A 22,387-nucleotide genomic window follows, 5' to 3' on the forward strand; every position below is an offset into this window, starting at 1 on the left:
AAATTACCGGAGTCAAAATACATGGAGTGAAATTACCAGGAGTCAAATTACCGGAGTCAAAATACCTCGAGTGAAATTACCAGGAGTCAAATTACCGGAGTCAAAATACAAGGGAAATTACCAGAGTCAAAATACAAGGAGTGAAATTACCAGAGTCAAAATACAAGGAGTGAAATTACCAGGAGGCAAATTACCAGGAGGCAAATTACCGGAGTCAAATTACGAGTAAAATTACCAGGAGTCAAATTACCGGAGTCAAAATACCTCGAGTGAAATTACCGGGAGTCAAATTACCGGAGTTAAAATACAAGGAGTGAAATTACCAGAGTCAAAATACCTGGAGTGAAATTACCAGGAGTCAAATTACCAGAGTCAAAATACCTGGAGTGAAATTACCAGGAGTCAAATTACCGGCTACCAAGCTCATGATTAATATTGTCACATCGTGAATTTGTGAAAGATTATTGTACAAGATTCCAACAATTTCTATAGATCCAGCTTCGATTAATTTTTTTCCACTGACTTACATTACTCTGTTCTATTCTGACCTTGAGTCATTCCCCGTGTGGTCTTATCTGGTCTGTAATATTCTTGCTTCTAGCTTAAATCAGATTTCAGCACTAATCCTTCATAAGTCTGTTGGGTTTCTGACCTTAATGCCCATAAATTGGATTGTGAATAAACTACCTCAATTTTTCACCAAATACTGTATATATAATATATATATACTATATTTATTATATATTGTTAAGATATAGTATTAAAATACGCTAGGAAACTGTTCTCCTTTATCTTTGGGTTGGTTTGAACCTTTGAAGTTCTAGTTCTGTTTTCAGAATATAATGTTTGGGGACAGTTTTCTGGCTTTGCACTGTTTTTTTGGTACAGGGAAAGAAAATCGTTTTTATGATTTTTCGTCGACCTGGGTCAAAAATCGCCCCTACCCCTGTCCAGAAGCAATAAAATTAAGCTCTCCATTCGCCCTGGTAACGATAGTTTAAAAAAAGAACAATAAATGCTTAAGTCTCTGCAGGCCTTTGCCCTCAATTTCTATTTTCTTCCGTTACCAATTTCCGTGTGATCCCCCATCGCCGGATGTGCCCGTTTCCATTCCACGTGGCCTGAAAGACTCAGTTGGGAATTGCAAGTCTACTTGTTGACATTAAACGGCGGCCTTTTCATCATCCCAAGGGCGCCCTTTTCCGCCCTTTATCTACGAAACTTTCTTGAAATACCTTGGAGAAAACCATTTGTCATCTCCCACACGTGGTTCTGGCAGAAGAAATCGTCATACGCCCCTACAAATGTGGTAATGTACCCAAAACGAGTTGCTAGTCACGATTACTTAGCCCTTTTGCATTTAAAATAATAAAATCTGGGCCTATAAGCTTTGTGTTCCTGATATTCCTTGGTTCAATAAAACGTGTTCAAAGCTTCTTTCCTCTGAGTCAATATAACGCCTCATGAGTCCTTGGCGCCTTCAATAAACCCCCGGTAATTCAATCCCCAAATTCCAAAGATGTGTAACGTGGGTCCAAATATCGTTTCAGAAAGACGCCTGTAGCAGTTATCTTGTTTGTTCCTGGACCCAAGCTCCCCCTTCGGGAGGACACAGTAATTTACCGTATTTTCACTTAATTTTCCTTTTGACCTTGTGTGCTATCAAATATAACTATTTTTATATCCACGTGTTTCACGACCATGAAGAAGCCCTCCGGGATACTTCTTTTTTTTTGTTTGTGTTTTATTGTCCTGGGTATCTTACAAGGCCATTTTCGAGTAAACTAATAATTGTGGAGTCATGAATCTGTTTAAACATATAAAAATATATTTATATATATACATACTTGACAGTGTTTATATGAATCTATTTATCATAAACGAAACAACAGTTCTAGTTCTGTTTTTAAATCTTTTGTCAGCACAGGGTTTTGTCGTAAAAGATTTTACCGGGAACTCCTGTTCCTTTTTCGTCTTTTACAAAAAGCTGTATTGTACATCAAATTAACTTCCATTCGCCCTGGTAACTATATGGTTAAAAAAATCTTACAATAAATGCTAGTTGTTGCCCTTGTTTCTATTTTATTACTTATCAATTTCCGGCGGGATCAATATCGAGGGATAGACCCGTTCTTCCAGTTGACCTCAATTCAGTTGTTAATTAGTTTACCTGTTCCAGTTGCTTGCCTATCGTAATAGTTCAATTATTTTTATCACAAAGCAGTCTTGATAGATAAAGTTATCTATCAGGCTGAATTTAATGAAGAAATAATTGAAATACAACAGAATAATTATGCAGTTAAAATTAATTGAAAGAAAATTTAAGCAGTATCTTGAAATAAAAATAATACAAATGTAACTTAAGCTTAGAAATGTTAAAATATAAAGAAATAACTAGTAAATATAAACAAATAAGATATTTGCAAATAAACTAGCAAATGCAAAGTAAACATACACGGACCTCCACGTATCTGAGATACGTGGGAGCCAGTCCTTGTTTGTTAGACAAACAGTGGGGCACAGAGGTTTCCCAGTTAGAACGAAGTTTCCACTTCCCAAACCACCATTTTCACTCAAATGAGGCCATAGTTAAGCACGGGACCATTCTATCGTCGACCTGGATTTTCCGGTATTGTCTATCCGTTCGAACAGACTTGACTTCTTTATTTCTGAATCCGTTTATAAAACGAAACACCACGAAACTGAATAAGAACTTCCCCAGCATACGATTATGAATGGTCTTTTCCGTAGGTACCCAACATGTCAACATGTTTACTCTATATTTCCTAGTTTTAGTTGCAAATATCTTACTTACTTATATTTACTAGTTATTCCTTTGTTTTATTAACATTTTAAATTTTAAGTTACATTTGTACTATTTTTATTTCAAGATAGTGCTTAAATGTTTTTTTTTAATTTAACTAATTTTAACTGCATAATTATTGTGTTGTAATTCAATTATTTCTTCATCAAATTCAGCCTGATGCTAAAGTTATCTACCAAGAAAGCTTCTGTGATAAAGTCTTCTAGTATCCTGGCGATATTCAACTTGCTGAAGCATTTCCAATAACATACATATTACAGAGATATATATATATATATATATATATATATATATATATATATATATATATATATATATATATATATATATATATATGTGTGTGTGTGTGTGTGTGTGTGTGTGTGTGTGTATAAACTGTGTGTGTGTGTAATGGAGTGCCTGTTAATGAATAGGAATAAAATGGTGATATGTATAGCCTCTCTTAGGAACCAGGTGTTTAAAACCTAAAGTCTACAAAGTTAACTTTTCGAAAAGCTGAAATGGTTACTTTTCATTTAAGGTGTGTTACCAATTTATTCAACTGATTTCAATAAAAGCCAAAAAAAAAAAAAACAGAAAAGCATCATCCCCTTTGGTCACCCTAGGAATTTTTGGAATTTATTCAAATACTACAAATGATACATAAAATTGAATTCAACCTTTTGTGCATTAGAGTTGTTTGCTTGCTGGTTTTGTTTAACGATCTCCAAATTCAACCACTGTGCCCCTCGTTCGCAGACAAATTCAACTTGCTTTCACTTGGACAAATATACTATTTGTATATATATATATATATATATATATATATATATATATATATATATATATAGTTTATATATATATTAAATATATAAATATATATACATGTAAATATATCTATATATACAGATATATATATATATATATATATATATATATATATATATATATATATATATATATATATATATATATATATATATATATATATATATAGAAAGAAGCCTTTAATGGTCTAAGTACTAATTTTTATAGCCATTTTTTTTAACTTTGAATTAAATTCAATATCTACGCTTCTGCGCCGAGCATTTCCAATAGCTTCCTGTTGGAACTGGTTTCACCTCGAAATTGAATTTTTATATAAGTATTTGAGTGATAATTCCTTTCCTGCCTCTTTGCTTCACAGGTATGTTTTTAAATTTCTTGACAAGTTTTTATTCCTAGGTATATTTTATAAATTTCACACACACAACACACACACATATATATATTATTTTTATTATATAGGATATATATTATATATATATATATATATAATATATGCCCTTCTATACTAAACTGCCCTTCTATGCTAGCCTTCCTTTGATTCATGATGAGCCCTTTTACGAAGAATTGCGAGATTTTACTGCTAATTACGCCCCTGCCATTAAACTCAATATCATTCCCACTAATCCAGTTACAACCGGAAGTCTTTTCAGATTTAAAGATAGCCTAAGTTTCTTGATGACCTCTAATGTCTTATATAAATTCGATTGCCCCAGATGTAGTTTGGGGACTTATGTGGGATCGACACTGAGGTTGTTAAAAGTACGTATCGATTGGGAGGGTTGTCAGTTATCAAACTGGATGTCAAGTTAAATAATCCTGAGTTCTCTAATAACTGAGACCATGCAAAAAAAAAAAAAAAAAAAATGCAGACATAATACACAGTACAAAGATTTAAAAATTCTGTGCAGGGCGCCCAACCACCAAGTGTTGACAATTTAAGGGTCATTATTTATAAGATGGGCAGTTCCCCACTTAAATACCCAGTCGTCATCGGCATCTTTGTACCTCTCGTGAGTTCTGCTGGTCCGGCTGCGATCATATAATGTCATTCTGTCCCTTTCTCCCTTTCTAATGGTTTCCTTTTCCTTCCTTTTAACCTAATGTAGATTTTTGTAACCTTTTAACAGTTATTTTAATCAATTAACGCTAATATAAATTTTATGCTGGTTCCATTTTTAGCTTGGGAATGAGACGTCGGTCTTGAAGCGTCGCGCCCTATGTTTTTAATGAAACATCATAACGACTTCTGGTATATGCCCTCTCCTCCCCTGATTTGCATATATATATATATATATATATATATAAACTGGAACAAAAATTACAAAGACGACTATTATATATATAATATATATTCAACTGGAATTAAAGACGAGTAATATAACCATTTTAAACTATATAACCATTTTAAACTATGTAAAGGTCGTTACTTTTGCGGAAGGTCTTCGATTAATTCAGGCAACTGGATAAACAAGGAGAAGCAAAGGCCATTGACAAGAATTTCCTTAGAACATCTTGTGTAGAATGAAGTCATGAGTATATAGAAATGGGACTAAATTAATGTTATTTTCCTTTATTAGCTTTATCAATGCTGACTCTTGTGAGATTTCTGGAAACAATATAATTACATCTTGTTACCATGCTGCTCTGGGACCATTCAGTTCTTTGCGATTTTTCATTTGAGTGCACAGAAAAAGCATATTCTTTTGGCCAGTTCTGACTGAACATAAACGTTGATTTACTGAATTGAACTGAATACAGAATTTAGGCCAAAGGCCAGGCACTGGGTCCTATGAGGTCAATCAGCGCTAAAAAGAAAATTGACAGTAAAAGGTTTGATAGGTTTAACAAGGAGGAAAACCTCGCAGTTGCACTGTTAATCAATTGTTAGGAGAGGGTGGAAAGTAAGATGAAAGAAAGAAAATTTGAACGGAGGTACAGTAAAAGGAACGAAAGGGGTTGCAGCTAGGGGCCGAAGGCACACTACAAAGAACCTTAAGTGATGCCTACAGTGCACCTCACGGCACTAACCCCATACGGAAGAATGTTGATTCATTTTGGCATGTAATTCCTTGTATGTATAAATGAAATGAATCACTATCCATACATGGGTTTTTATAAGCGATGGGATTTTATAAACGATATTGTTTAACTCTGGTTAGGCTGATTTCTTAAAGCGTGTTTTTAGTGTTGTTTTATGGAGAGATTACACTGACGCTGAAGTTTTCAACATTGATTTGATAGACTTAAAGCCGATTAAATACGCTAAACAACGTGTTCTCGAGGTGGCTGGTAATAAAGTCACAGGAAAAAGTCACAGTATTGGCTAGGAAAAAGTCATTCAAGTCAATATTTTCTGGGGTCATTATCTTTTTATATTTAGTCTTTTGTTTATTTCATACGGAATTCCCCCAATGGGCTTGTACTAAACACGCCGCAAAGTGACATACCGGGTTAAAACCCTTGCGGGTCACTACCTAGGAAAGATTATTGTGACTTTTATTCCTGTGACTTTTTTCTGTGACTTTTTTTCTGTGCCTTTTTTACCTGGATTCGTTCTCGAGTGAGTCTCGCTTTTTTTCACTCTTACTATACTGTAAAAGACATTCACAGCTTTATCGCAGGCGCGACTAAACATGTACTCTGAAGCAGACCAAGTTAATCAATTTCTAGTTAATTTTCTGACAGTTTCGCGGAGTCATCATAGGGTTCAGTCATCCATAAGGTATCTATGGCCCAGTTATTTAACTGAATTTATCTGCAAATCGATCACTTTAGCTTAATTTTCCATCTGCTTCCCCAACCCTTCTCTCTCTCCCTATCTATATATCTCTGTCTCTCGTCGCACATTGCAGCAGTAACTCAAGTCAGCTCACTAACCGAGAAACCAACGTTCGATTTCCGAACCTACGGGGGAAGATGGTAACGGCATGTCTCCCCAAAAGTGCTGTATACCTCTGTTGGCTCAAGCATTTGAATTAGCTACCTAGCTATTAGTCAGTTGTTAGGTTAACATCTGAGGTTGTATAATGTTCTTGCAATATTTTAAGAGACAATGATAGAAGCTTTTGAGTCTATTTGTGTTTTATTCGTTTAATGGTTTGAAATGTCGAGTTCAAAAAAAATTGATATAAATAATTTCCCACCCCTTCTAGATCGGTATTTTCCATCTAATCTTGCATTACTACAACCACATTAAACCATATCTAATCTTACATTACTACATCATTTTACTACATTTTTATTCTTCCATTTCTAATTATGACTTGCAGGTCCTAACTCACTTCCCTATAATTTTTCGTAGCGTTTTTCAGCAGCCTCATAGAGAAGCTATTCCGCCTTTTTCAATCACACGCAGATGGTTCTGTCATCAACGTGTCCTTTGAAGCTCTCTCTCGTCCTTAATCTCGCCTAAAGCTGCCAAAATGACTTTCGATCTTATCTAAAGATTTATTTCTTATTAAAGCTGGCGAGGTTAAATTTCGTCTTACATCCTTCCAAGACTCGAATTATCTCAAAGAGTAGGGATATTCAACGCGTGACTATTTCTGTTCTTCTCTTAAGATTTAAATTTTAGATACAGCTTGTACAGTGCATGTGAAGCTGGCCCTGTTTTGTGACATGGTTGTAGGTCTGTTTACGAAGCATTTGCCCAAATCCAGAAAGATTTAATTATTTCTAATGATTAGGGTTATCGTAAAACCTTTTATTTGTTAGTAATTTCACTAGCTATTGCTTTGATTTTCATCTCATTATAGGTTATTCTAAGTGGTCCTTTGGACTAATCTTAAAGCTATTTAATTATTTAATACTCCGTGCCAGTTAACCCTTTATTTCACTCTTAGCTGGGCATCTCACTTCTCAGTTGCTTTCAGTATAACTACGACTATAGACTGAGAAACTAAGAAATATCAACAGGGGAACTCCTCAGGCTTAATAAGGTCGAAAGGCTGTTTCGTGGGTAAATTATCAATAACGGATAAGACTTCATCTGCAGAGAAGTCTCCTCTACATGAAATCCACCTCCACTGACTTCCATCGAGATGTTATACAGAACATGGAATTTATGTCAAAGGTCAAGCGCTGTGGCGTATGGGGACATTAAGCGCTGAAAAGGACACTAACAGTGAGGTGGTTTTTAAGGTGCAACAGAAGGAAACCTCGCAACTGCACTATGAGACAATTGTTAGGAGAGGGTGGGAAAGCAAGATGGCAGAAAGAAAATATGATCAGAGGTACAGTAAAACTAATGAAAGGTTGCAGCTAGGGACGGAAGGGACTGGGCAAGTAATGCCTACAGCGCACAGTATGAGTTACACCGACGGGGCTACCCCTCTACTGAGTTCTCCATATGGAATGCCTCCTTTCCATAGATATGATAATGTTCAGGGTCCCTGTGTTAAGTCCCTAGATGAAATATGCTGAAAGTTAAGTTATAGATGTTTCACACGTGCCCCGTAATCTTTTAGATCCTTTCTGCTGATGACACTTTGGAACCATTAATGGGCCATTACTTCCCCTCATCAACGCGTTTTCTTAATCCATCAAATATTTTGCGATTCTGCAAAGATCCTTTAACATCATTTGCTTAAGTTACTACCCACAATTAAGAAAAATTTACTGAAACTTTCGATAATTGATTGCCAAGTGTCTGTAACAATTTGATCTCCTAAAGGAACTTATGACCATGGGATTAGAAAAACAATGATAATTTTGACTTTTTACATCACAATACTCTCAATTTCCATTAGCCCCCCAAAAACCCCATCACTCGGCACATTTTCAATGAGGGAAGCGAATGAGTCTTACGAGCGTACACATACAATACCAGTTAATCAGTAATTTTCAAGTAGGTGCAATCTGCGAGTGGAATGCAGCATCAGACCTAAAAGTTCATAACGTATCCCAGTAACGAGAAGCTAATCCCATTATTTTACTTCTTATAAAAATTAAAAAAAAAAACAGCTTTAGCTTTACTTTAACTATTCTTAAGTGCTTTGTTGGACGAGTCGGTACAGTTCTCGGCTAGCACTCTGCTGAGCCCGAGTTCGAGTCTCCGGCCGGCCAATGAAGAACTAGAGAAATTTATTTCTGGTGATAGAAATTCATTTCCCGGTATTATGTGGTTCGGATTCCACAATAAGCTGTAGGTCCCGTTGCTAGGTAACCAATTTGTTCTTAGCCACGTAAAATGTCTAATCCTTCGGGCCAGCCCTAGGAGAGCTGTTAATCAGCTCTGTGGTCTGGTTAAACTAAGGTATACTTTTCTGGTACCTTGTATACCATGTTGTAACAGTGGTCAGATATTACCGACATGAATGTCAGTTCTTACCATTCATTGATATTTTCTGGCTTTTCTTTTTGTATAGACATATTGAAGAAAGTTTCGTGGCGGTGCACCAACAACAAAAACCAGATGTAAAGCCAGAATTAGGTGACTAACGTTTAGCTATCCGAAGTTTGCGGATCGTAGCCAGGATGAAACTACTGAAATTTTCATAATGATTTTGGACTCAGTTCAAAACGAACCCAAGGTCTTTAAAATATTTTCTTGGCGGTGGATCTCAACTGGACAAAGTGAATTTTCCCTTCCAAATCCATTATCGCTCAAAGTCACCTTTACAAGTGTTCCAACTAATTAAATCAAAGATCATGCAAAAATCTTAAATTTCTAATAACGCCTCACTGTATCCGATGGGTCAAAATACAATGTCACTGTGCTGAAACCATCGATCTCACATAGACTAATGCAATTAAACACCAAAATTCCCGGGTTAATATACCATAAAATTTGCTCAGAATTCAAAACTTATTATTCCAGTTATTTCATTTCTCATATCAATTTCCCCATCTTATTTTCTTGGCTTCTCATGTTAACCAACCAATCATTAACTACCTATTCCCAAAGATTTCATAAGGAAAACTGTCTTTCAAGGAATCTTAAACTTTAAAATCAACCCATCATCAAAATACAATGACATTTTGGGGTTAAAGAAATGGACAAAGGTTTACAGACACATGTATTAAGCTGGTCTTCATACATGTACATACATATCCAAAGTAGTCAGATTAAAAAAATTGAATAGTAGGTAGAGCACAGCATCTAAGTTCTACTGCAGTTGTCTGTGTAACCGAATTTAGAGCACTTCTAATCCTCACAGGGTATGCACAGCGTCTGTAAGTTGAGTTCTAGTTGTCAGGGTATCCGAATTTAGTGCGCTTCGAACAGTCACTGGACATGCATTGCGACTACAAGTTGAACTTTTGTTGTCTGGGTAACCGAATTCAGAGGGCTTCGAATCCTCACAGGATATTCATTCTTTACGAAAAGAGTTGCTTTCCATTAGTATTAGTGTCGATGTTATGGTCTGCTGCAGCTACACCAAGAGCCTGTGCATAAGAATAGTTTGTTTGATTTTAGAATATACTAAAAGTTTCCATGACATAAAATACCTTCGAAGTCAAAATAACCTGTTCAGTCAGTTCCAGCAGGTATTCTAAGGTTATTATAATTAATACTATATCATATGATTAAACTTTCCCATTAATACAATCCCATGTAAACTTTCCATTAACAATCCAATGTATTAGAATTATTACTTCAAACTGCCAAACTGCACATTAATCCCATCATTAACAATCCCATGTATTATTTTTATTACAAACTGCCATCAACTTCCACATTAATCCCATAAATTACTACCATTGTTCCTTCAAACTCCCCAAAAGACAACAGGAGAGTGCCATCCTTTAAGATAAATTTAATAGGGCACCAATCTTACACAAACAACCGCACCTAACTTTAATGCTACAAAACTATGAAAGGTGCCATGCAATGCAAACTACTATCTGCACAACCCCACAGGGCGAAAAATTAAGTTAGGGAATTCAGAATAAGAATGGGGTTCCCGAAGCAAGCTTCGGCGCTGGAGGAAAGGTGGATGAAGGTAGGGGTCGATGAAAATATGCTGGAAAGGGTTCCCGAAGCAAGCTTCGGCGCTGGAGGAAAGGTGGATGAAGGTAGGGGTCGATGAAAATATGCAGGGAATTCAGAATAAGAAAGGGGTTCCCGAAGCAAGCTTCGGCGCTGGAGGAAAGGTGGATGAAGGTAGGGGTCGATGAAAAAATGCAATGCAATCTTTACTGTATTTCCTAACATGAAAGCTTTGCTTGAAAAAAGGGGGGAGGGTGGAGGTTTTGAGCACATTGACGGAACTATGTTTACACCACTGCAAAAATTTGAATTACAGTTTCCACTATTAACCAGCCTATTAAAATACCTGACAAGTCCACGACATCAGTGGATGAAAAATTCTTTAACATCCCAAGGCCTAGGCCTCTAAGAAAATCGTTAAGATCCACCTATCACCTGTCTAGTTCTTATTTACTAGTGGGAATGAAATTCTAAGTTATAAAAGTACGTCAGTTACCCTACCGTATTCTCAGCTCCATGATACATTCAAACTAACATCTAATGACCAAACAAAGTGTTAAAATACTGTAATACCCTCTGCTATTAATAACTTCGCACTGTCAAATGTCTCCCTAGGACTGACCATCGCGTTTTTTACCCCAGTCTATTCCCAGCATCCTTATGAGATAGACTTTAGCATTTATTACCTTTATTCTATCCATCTATATAGAATTAGCACGTTCTTCACCCTATTCTAGCCTATCCTATATTTAAAGTTCCATATCTAACTTCCCATTAAGTCCCAGCTACACGAGAACTATCAACCTTGCAATTCTAACCTAAGAAAAAAGTTGGTTGAAATCCCTGTTGTGCATGGTGACAAAAGTCACCATGCTTGTTTTTGAAACTTCCTGTTGTGCATGGTGACAAAAGTCACCATGCACAACATGAAAGTCCACCTTTGCCTGGCAGGTGGCACCGCCACCCCGGCAAAGGTGGACTTGGGAAGTGGTCAAAGAAAAACTGAATTTAGACGCAAAACTGAATTTAGACGCAAAACTGAATTTAGACGCAAAACTGAATTTAGACGCAAAACTGAATTTAGACGCAAAACTGAATTTAGACGCAAAACTGAATTTAGACGCAAAACTGAATTTAGACGCAAAACTTAATTTAGACGCAAAACTTAATTTAAACTTAATTTAGACGCAAAAACTTAATTTAGACGCAAAACTTAATTTAGACGCAAAACTTAATTTAGAAAAACTTAATTTAGACGCAAAACTTAATTTAGACGCAAAACTTAATTTAGACGCAAAACTTTTTAGACAAAACTTTTGAAGCTCAAGCAATTACTCAAAGCCTTAAAAATTGTCAGTGTTTAAAAACTTAAAAATTCCAAAACAGACAACTTTACAATTCAACAAAACTAGCTTAAATTACTAGATCAAACCACATCCGGCAAAAGTTTAAATGTAAAAAAAGTTTTAATGTAATTAACTTAAAAAAAATTACTAGATTTACTCAACATGCAAAAATTACCTTTACACATCCGGCAAACTTTAAATTAAAAAAACTTCCACACGCATAAAAACTAATTAACTTAAAAAAACTAACTTACTAGATTTAAAACTAACTTCCACACGCATTAAAACTAACTTCCACACGCATTAAAACTAACTTCCACACGCATTAAAACTAACTTCCACACGCATTAAAACTAACTTTTGATGCTAAAATATAACTAAACTAATAAAAAATAAAAATTAAATACTAAAAAGGTACTAATAAAAAAATTAAAAAATGTAATATTTTTATTTAAAGCGTTTTAGACCACTTCTTATGAGGAGGAAACACCCACAATTTTGCCATATAAAAACAAAAAAAATTCATTCGATGGGGAACTAGTTTTCTGAAACAAATTTCCAGTAAAAAAACTTTTTCTTGTAAGATTTCGAGGATGCTGAAGATAATCATTAATATCTCGGATATGGTGAGTCTCCTCAAAAAGTGTTCAGAACAAAGTTTTATTATTTTATATTGTGAAAATTATAGTGTGACTTATTTTTCTTATATTCACCAAGGCGGTTGTTCTGGAATTGACCCTATAAAACAGTTCTTTAGCTGAAAATTCCTAAATTTTCTTGAAATGTTCAAAGCTGGAAAAATTAAATTTTAAGGTTCCAATTTAAAAGAAAAATTTAAGAAAATTCTAAAAACTAAGGTTTTGAATCTGAAAAAATAAACCAAATCCATTCAAAAAAAGCCTAAACTTAAAATGAAAACTAAGTTATTATTCTGAAAAAGCTAAGCTAAAAAATGTTTTGGGGGTTGCTCAAATCACTCTACTAAAAAAAAAAAAAAATACTCACCCATTAATCCCGTTTAATCATAAGGCATCGGTACGTCTAAGACAATTCAATAACTCATCGTGGCACGCTTACTTAACGACATACCTGAAATAAGAAAATATATATATATATTTTAAAGCCCAAAATACCGGCTGTCCGCGGTGAGTTAGACTGTGGCAATTGACATTTTTCCATGTTATTTTACTTGCTTTACAGGAATTTAAAGTAATATTTTGTCGGCCGGCTGTAACCGAACTGTAATTGACCTTTGAAGACTACAGGACTTTAATTACCTAACGTGGGGTAGGTCAAAGCCGGCACACCGCGGCGAGCCCACCACCAGACTCCATAGCTAATACAGCAATATTGTAACCAGTAAACACCCCTACGGTACGTAGGTTGGCATTTTTATGGTTATTTACTGGTTACAATTTCGCCGTATTAGCTATTAAGGGTGGTGGGGGGGCTCGCCGCGGAATGCCGGCTTAGATCTACCCTGTCGGTAGTGTAGTCTTCAAAAGTCGATTACAGTCTAGTTACAGCCGGCCGACAAACCGGCCGACAAAATATGACTTTAAATTCTTGTAAAGCAAGTAAAACAACAAAAAAACTTAAATTGCCATAGTCTACCTCACCGCGGACAGCCGGCTTAGAATTACCATGAAATTAACCGCAGCACTGCATAAGATAATTATATGGTTCATCGTGCACAGAATTACCACTCAATGCAATCTAATTCAACTCAGTAATAAATAAGCTTCGAAACAAAGTCTAAAATACCATGTTGAAAGGCAGTCTACAACAATACTTAATAAACATTTTGAACAGTTATTGTAGGAATTTACAACAAAAAATAGAAAATACCAAGATTTGATGATCAAAACCCGCAAACGGAAATGTTTCATACAACTGTATGCCATTGCTCAAGTACCACAATCTAAATATTTGAATATAAAACGCAAAACTGGCAACAGTAACCACTCGCCAACCCAACAAACCTTGCAGCACGCCTTCACGCCTAAAATCTAGCAAAGTCCATTCACAATACGACGTAACGGAGGAACTGCTCAAGCTTCTCTAGACCTCAAATGAATATTGTAAACAGAAAACATGCAAGTTAATCAAATAGGCGATTTGAACCTAGAATAAATAGCAAGTCTTGCTAGAAAGCATTTGTACACTGCGCACTAAGACTATATACAACAAAATACCGCCTTTAGTGAAGATCACACAAGAAAGCAAATTTAAAAAGAACTACTCTTCTACTCTGCAGGAGATACGGTACTGCCGAGAAAACACCGAAACGCAATAATAAGATATAAGAAAAAAAAACTCATAAGAAAGACCCTGTGGAGAACTGTACATAAAACCAAACAAAGTGAAACCAACGATCCTCCATTACAGAACAGTACGAGATCCCCAACGCAAGTGAACGAGAAAGTCGAATTAGTATCAACGAAACCTGTCTTACCAAGCTGGAGACTCAACACTTGAAACAAGCTGTTCTTGAGGATAACAGCCAACGACCGCTGCAACTGCCTGTTTGTGGGCCGTCACTTTCTCGCCCTTTCGCCACCGAAGAAGTTTAAAGCGATGATCAGAAAACCGACAGAAATTATTATTATTATTATTATTATTATTATTATTATTATTATTATTATTATTATTGAGAGTTGCCGGGCACTCTTCCTTTTTAACAAACTACCCCAATTATGTATCAGTTGTTAGCCCATCTGAAAAAAATTATTATTATTATTATTATTATTATTATTATTATTATTATTATTATAGTTGTTGTTGTTTTCAGCAGTGCTTGGGCATAATAAGTTCATGAATATTACTTTTTACTAGCGTACTAAATTTAGTATACTGTATTGGGTTCGCCTTATCGTTCACCGTATATGGCCCGGAGCTGAAACAAAGTATATTATTATCATTATATTATTAGTTGATGCAACATGGCGTCACAGTGACATGGTCAAAAACAAAAATAGTATAGAACATTTTTGTTAAGGTGATTCACCGGTGAGCTTATCAACTCGCACCGATGAATGCAAGGTCATTTTTATAATTAAATTTATTATTACTAATAATAAAGGTGCGTAGGTTCGTAATCTCCTGCGGTAAAAGGCCACCTTCAGCGATTTGCCATATGGATTCAAGGCTTGCAGTGATAAATATATCCCAAAATTTTGGGGAAATTGAGAAGGTAGGAGGACCAAGTGGCATTAAATAAATCATTTATATCTGTCGTAAGTGATGTAATTAGCGGCTAATTCGAACAGTAGTCAAAGGAATTTACTGAAACCAGATCATATTGTTCGATCATCGCCTGATATTCGAATCCTGTTTCGATAGTATTAGGTGGAGCTATGAAAACTATTATCATCAGGGTTATACACACACACACACACACATATATATATATATATATATATATATATATATATATATATATATATAAAATGTGTGTATATGTGGTAGGTGGAGCTCTGAAAAATATGATCATGTGGATTTTATATATATATATATATATATATATATATAAAAGTTAAGTATACCTAAGTTTTACCAGACCACTGAGCTGATTAACAGCTCTCCTAGGGCTGGCCCGAAGGATTAGACTTATTTTACGTGGCTAAGAACCAATTGGTTACTTAGCAACGGGACCTACAGCTTATTGTGGAATCCGAACCACATTATAGCGAGAAATGAATTTCTATCACCAGAAATAAATTCCTCTAACTCTTCATCAGCCGGCGGCGGGAATTGAACTCCGGCCCATCGAATGACGGTCTGAAGCTCAACCGACTCGGCCAACAAAGGGCTCATATATATATATATATATATATATATATATATATACATCGTTTATTGTCTAATTCACTATACCTCACGAATAGCTTACAACCAGAAGAATTATAACTGATTGATAAATGATTCGTTACCAGTGGTATTCGAAACGTTGCTTTATTTGGAAACAATGTTGTACTTTTGACCATGGATGATGTACAGTGACTTTTGACCATTGACCCATCAAGAAAGGTGTAAGTTGATATCAACTCTGCATAATTCTCTTTTATTTTGATGGACATTGAAAAGAGCATTCTCTGCGATTCTTCGATATGAAAGCAGAAGGGTAATCAGGTTCGATGTGGTAGGTGTTATCTTATTTCTGAGAACTTTTAATATACCTTAGAATAAACTATCAGCTTTCCAATGGTACCACTTTAGTGATAATAAAAATTACACGGGTAAAATTAGAAAGCACTTTGTGGAAACTTCCAATGCGTCTAAATCTTCAACTGTTCACCCAGCAGTAAACGGTCCTGGTCGTTTCGGCCGTAAGTCACTTAGGCCGCAACATCCAAAACAATGTAAGACGTTATGTTTATGGTATTTACCGTTATGTTTATGGTATTTACCATTATTATTTCATGTTTTACGTACATCCCCAAGGGGCTGGTACTAAACAAGGCGCCCATTTTGCACGTAAACGTGCTTACGGCCTAAATGACTTAAGGCCGAAACGACCCGAATGCGGAGTAAATGACCAAGACCTGAGCGTAAACATTTGGGTCGACCCGTCTGGACCAAAGAAAGTTAAGGATGTTAGGCGTGATGGTCTTATTCAGGATCTTGGCAATTTCATACGTTGGAGAGTAAACCTGGGCAATTGTAAAGGGCAATGGTTGCCCTGGCCCGTAGTCCCCAATGATCATAGCCAGTTTAATGGATCCATGATCAGAATTTGTTTTCTCGATCATCACATTCACGTATCTCTTCACACTTTAGGTAGGTTCGCCGTAGGGGGACAGTGCCGTCAGTGCACCTTAAGCGGTGCAATGTAGGCATTACTTGGGGTTCTTTGCAGCGTCCCTTCGGCCCCTAGCTGCAACCTCTCTCATTCCTTTTACTGTACCTCCGTTCATATTCTCTTTCTTCCATCTAACTGTCCACCCTTTCCTAACAACTGATTCATGGTGCAACTGCGAGGCTTTCCCCCCGTTACACCTTTCAAACTTTTTCACTGTCAATTTCCGTTTCAGCGCTGAATGACCTTAGTTGCCCCAGTGCTTGGCATGTATGCCTAAAATCTGTAAGTTCGTCAGTCAGTCATTCAGACTTTGGGCAGGATTCTTGTTCAGGGGATGGAATTTTGAGGGATCACTAATAGCATGATATTCTTAGCGTTTCATGATAACACGGAAGGAGGTTTTGTCACCTTTTCTGACGATAAAATCCTGGTGTTCTCGGATGCCTCCTGGTGAAGAGAGATGATCTTGCTTTTATAATTGCCCCGTTGGCGTCGAGTTTCCCCGACGAGTTCCTTCCGGATGGTATTAGAAAGGGTCACCTTTCCTCTGGCCTGGAGAAAGAGCACGGCATTTATAAGAGTTCCTTTTCCGATGCCTTTTACTTCATCGCTGGACCATTTTGGTGAAATGGCAATTAAGGCCGAGGCTGAGAAACTGCTTTAGTTCATCAGTTAGGCCTATTCTAGCCAGGATAATGTATCCGTCTGAAGACTTCTCATTTCAACCACATTAATTTCCTCTGGGTGATATTGGTGGTAACCCATTTGTGTCATTGCTTTGACTCCTGTAGGAACTTAGAAGCATGCTAAGCACATATGTATGTGTGTATATATGTATGTATGTATGTATGTATGTATGTATACACACATATATATATATTAAATCCATATTTCCTTATAATTACATAACAAGGCAAAATTTGGAGGTCCTTTGTCACTAGACAGTAGTGGAAAGCTATGCCTTGAAGCCCCATTTATTCCTGTCATTCAACGGAGCTGATGTATAAAGGATAACAAAGCTTTTTCATTAGTTAAGTAAATGGAGTCAACACGAGACTAGCTACAGATGGTTTCGAAATATGTGAGCCCAGATGCAATTTAGAACCTTTAAATTTACAAATCTCAGATTGTACATAAACTCCCACTTGACATCAAGACTTTCGCTGAAAAATTAAAGACTCGCATTTTCCGAGTGTTATGATGGTGTGGATTTTACAGTTACTATGAGCGAACCCCGTGTGATTCTTCGAATGTCTAAGCTAACGCATGATTGCTGTATATTAAATGAATCTGCGATAAATCCTCCGGCAGAATAAAACTTGGTAAGAAGCTTAGAGTAATTAAGTTTTAACAAATCCCCTTTCACCGAACTTTTTTTTACTTTTTTCGGTAAAAATCATTTTTCCCTATTTCACTTTCATAAAAAAAAAACCGGGAAGTACTTCAATAAATAATTAAGTGACTGGTGCTAAAGTACGAATAATATCTATACAATTTTACTGTCAACAAAAACAAAGTAAGTATCGTCCCTCTTGTAAATGATCCTTGCGGGTGACGTCATCAAGAACTAGGCAGTCAAGTTTTCGTGAAAACTGGACAGCCGCAATTCGGTCATTAGATCAGAAGCCGTGAAGTTATCGCGTTCTCTTAGTGCAGTGCGATAATCGAACCGGTTTTTTTATTTTTTTTTTTATTTTATGGTCTCGTGGTTACGTTACAGGAGACGCGGGTTTTCTGTAAATCTATTTTATATTCGTACGTGAACTTAAGTGGAGTTGAACACTGGGAACCATTGGTCTCTACTGACGGTAGGCCTGAATTCCATTTGATGTTTTAGCTATTATTGCTTGTCTACGTTTGAAGTTGGAGTTTCACTTTCCAAAGTTTTGTCCATACGTGACGTGCAAAAATTATATGTTTAGTGTGTTAAACTTTGATGAACGTAGTGCAAAAAATATATTTTAGTGTGTTAAACTTTGATCAACGTAGTTGAAGTTTTAACAGCCATTCTTTTAATATTGCTGTGCCGGTTGTTTTAGCTGTGCTAGTCAAACCTGACACACTACCTCCGTTCTTTGCTGACTTATTCTTGGAATACAGCGTTTACTTTGCTTAGGTTTTTTTATATTTAGTACTTGCCGTTATTCTCAGTCGCATTACTTTGCCATGCAAGGGATTTAGGGTTATTTTTAGGACGGGCCTTACTACTTTTGTAGTAATTATTGATTTTCTTTCAGGATCAGGTTAGTTCCATCAAGAATTTTTCTGTTGTACAACATTGTGGATTTTATTTTTGTTTGCACCTGGGAGCTTTGTTTCAACGAAGTGAGAAGTTCACTGTCGTTTACGAGGTGGCTGTTCCACGGAGGTTAGTATTTTTTTTTTAAGTAAAATTTTTTTACTAAAGCATTGCTTTTGAAGTTTTATACCTAAGTTCTGTGATTTATGTAGCTTTGTCTTAATGCTGTTTTAATGTTACTTAATCACTTGAATCTTTTAGAGGGCAGTGATCCGAAGTTTATGAAGCTGGGACAACTTGCCAAACTTCCCCTTGGAGAAATAGGACACACTAGTTCAAAATCCTGATAACCTGTGTTTCTACTCCAAGTGGATACTTTCTCTTCAAAATCTGCTTATTAATATTGAGGTGAGCTGAGTTTATGAACCAACTAACTTTATAACTAACAAAGCAACTTTTTTTTTTTCCCTCCACCCCTACAGGGGCGGTTCCCCTGTAGGGGTGGAGGCCCCTCCCATGCACTGTTCCATAGGTCTTACGGCCTATGGGCAGTGGATGGGAGTTTTTCTTTTTCAGGTTTCAAGAGCATCAGTCTAGGTATTTTTAAAACAACGTGCCTTAAGATTTATGTTGAACGTTTTAGAAGTAACGTAACTTCCTAATACTAAGTAAAGCGATATTTAGACCCTATCTGATAAACTAAAGTTTTGGTTTTTAAAGTTCAGCGATAAAGTAGTGGGTGTTAAAGTTTACACGAGCTTTAGTACGTTTTAGAAGAAAGTGTTTAATTTTAGCTATCGTTACAAATCAATTTGATTTAATTTCCGTATTCATGAGGTTTAATCTACAGTTCTGAATATATACTTTAAGTACTTTTTTTACAATTTTTTTTAGTAAAAGTTTTGTAGCTTTTGTGGTATTGCATTACTTTTAAAAATTCGCTGTTATTGTAATTAAATTTAATATTAGTTAACGTATTTAGCTTTATTAGTTAAAGTTTAACGTATTGTCAATAGCGTCAAGATAAAACTTAAATGGGTGAGATTAATGACAGTAATGCGAGCATTATACACTTTAATACAATACATAAACTTTACTTATCAAAGTTGATGGCAGTTACTTCAGTAATGTTAGTTATTAATGCCTAAGTAACCCAGTACCATATTTCAGCTGTGCATTTACCTAGTAGTCCTCGCATCTGACGTTTTGTTTGAAAACTTTGTTTTGGTAGTTTTCTGGATTCTTTAATCAGGGGCTTCTTTGATTATCAAAAATAAATTTGGATCTAAAGTTTAAGCCTAAACCTGAACCCAGAGCGTTTTTATCTAAAGTGAAACGGTGAACTAGTTTTCTCAATATTATTAAAATTTGCCTTGAAACACCACTAAGGGGTGGTGCCCATACAGGGGCAGAGGCCCATCCCATGCCGTGTTCCATAGGCGTGTAGTGCTGTAGTCTAGTCATTATTCAGAAAATTAACGTTCCTTAAGAATTTAAGTCTTGGAAGTTTAGGAAACTGCTGAATTTTAACTGAATGGTGGCTCATGACAATTTTTTAAGGTTCACTAATGTGGTGGATTTTTTAAGTTTGCATAAGCTTAAGTACGTTTTAATTATATAAGTTGACTTAATTTTCGTAATTTTTAATTTTAAATTAATTTTAATATCCGAATTCAGTAGTTTTAATATAAGCTTGGAGTCTATATTTTTACTTTAAAGACGTTGACTCTAAAATTTTTCAGGCAAAAAATTCTGGCTTTTTGGTATTGCATTAACTAATTCAACGATATTTGGATACTGGTTACAAAACTTTAGTTTTGAGACATTCTGCAGCATAAATTGCAGGTATTGTAAATTTCAACTCAACTTATTGTTTAAAGATATAACTTTACTGGTTCAAATAATGCCCAGAATATAACTAATATACAGTTCAATTCAATAAACTGTTACCAAGAGTACTCTTTCTACTAGTCACTTAAGGAGAAGTCTAGGCTATCTGACCTCTTGTCTGAAAGTGTTTGGCATTTTCTGGAGCCTCTACTTAAAAGCTTTGTAGGTTATCTGTAAAGCAAATTGAATTTGGATCTAAAAATTTAGCTTTAGTTCATCAAAGTTAACAGGCTGCAGTAATGTTTCATATATCGTAATTCTCATACAAGCTTTTTTCTGCCATATTTTTCAGGGCAGGCTTACTGAATTGTCATTAAGGCAGTGCGAGAATACTACTACTTACTCGAGAATGAGGGAGTTTGTTGCTTTTATCGTAGTTTTTAAAAAGTGAAAATGGGTCTTCGTATTACTTGATCACTGTACGTTATGCTGTAAAACTTTCATTAATTGAGGGTTCTAGTGGCGTATCTATGGGGGCGGGGACAACCCCCGTCAGATGCTTGGCACCCCTACTGCCCTCCCCCAGTTGAAATTCCGTTTGCAGCTAAACTTAAACCCTTTGGTGGTCAAAAGCAAAATTATAGTATAGTTTTTAACATGTTTATTCATGATGCTGTAATCCAATTTAATGTTAATGAACTTTGTATGAAGTAAAAACTGAAACAAGTGCAATGGTTACAGTTTAATTTCGGGAGAGATGAATAAGTGGGATAGGTTGGCAATGCATGGGGGCGGGGACACCCCGTCAGATGCTGCTGTTTTGAGAGCTAATTTGGTGGTCAAAAGCAGGGTAGTTTTTAACACATGAGATGCTGTAATCCAGAAACTTTGAGGGAATGGGATAGGTTGGAATTTTGAACTGTTTAGATTTTTCCAGGAGAGTGAAGAAGAGGGAATGGGATAGTCTTTTGAAGAGATTGCATATCATCAATGAAGATATAAATTGATATGCACTATTTTGATATTTACATGACAGGGGTATTATACTATAGTTGAATATAAGGTTGAGGAAATTTACATAAGTGTTTGATACTTTTGAATATAGTAAGATTTGCAAATGAATGGAAAATTGAGCAGTAATTTCAAATACAGGTTTACTAAATATTAATACTATATTATTTTCCTTCATTCACATGGATATATACATTCGAGAATAGTATATTTTACTAATTTCAGAACTGGTACATTACTTTTGTGTAATTTTCTTTGGCTTCCCCAAAAATATCTTGGCCCCACCTAGGCGCCCCAACTGATGGAATGCCGGCTACGCCACTGGTCTTTGTGTAATTGATTTCAATAAATTTTTTAAATTTTGCATGTGTAAATATGAACGTTCAAACCTTCCCCGATTAGTTATTGTAAGTCAGAATTATAAACTTTAAAAAAAAAAAAAATGGATTTGTACCAGTTGGTAATATTTGGAGAAACTTAGTTTTACCTTAATACCCGAACCAATGGTTTAATTATAGTGGTTCTTGATAACATGAGAAAATGTTAAAATTCCTCTAGTTAGCAGAATGAGCGATTTTAAAATGGAGCTAGATGCTAT

At 35.7% G+C, this 22,387-nt stretch overlaps 2 long non-coding RNA genes across 4 annotated transcripts; one reads left to right on the forward strand and one right to left on the reverse strand.

Moving 5' to 3' along the window:
- Nucleotides 1-9,634: 9,634 nt before the first annotated feature.
- LOC136843557 (uncharacterized) lies at nt 9,635-17,136 on the reverse strand. Of its 3 annotated transcripts, none has more exons than XR_010854577.1 (3): nt 17,118-17,136; nt 12,914-12,997; nt 9,635-10,018 (listed from the first exon to the last, which is right to left on the reverse strand). It is a non-coding gene; the product is annotated as an uncharacterized lncRNA (long non-coding RNA). The 3 variants fall into 3 exon arrangements; XR_010854575.1 differs by lacking the exon at nt 17,118-17,136 and adding an exon at nt 13,891-14,009; XR_010854576.1 differs by lacking the exon at nt 17,118-17,136 and adding an exon at nt 13,186-13,204.
- Nucleotides 17,137-18,272: 1,136 nt separating this feature from the next.
- On the forward strand, nt 18,273-21,399 carry LOC136843559 (uncharacterized). The gene is made up of 4 exons (XR_010854578.1): nt 18,273-18,517; nt 18,947-19,077; nt 19,210-19,356; nt 21,131-21,399. It is a non-coding gene; the product is annotated as an uncharacterized lncRNA (long non-coding RNA).
- Nucleotides 21,400-22,387: the final 988 nt, after the last annotated feature.

Source organism: Macrobrachium rosenbergii, chromosome 11, assembly GCF_040412425.1.
Source record: "Macrobrachium rosenbergii isolate ZJJX-2024 chromosome 11, ASM4041242v1, whole genome shotgun sequence".
Classification (NCBI taxonomy): Eukaryota; Metazoa; Arthropoda; class Malacostraca; order Decapoda; family Palaemonidae; genus Macrobrachium; species Macrobrachium rosenbergii.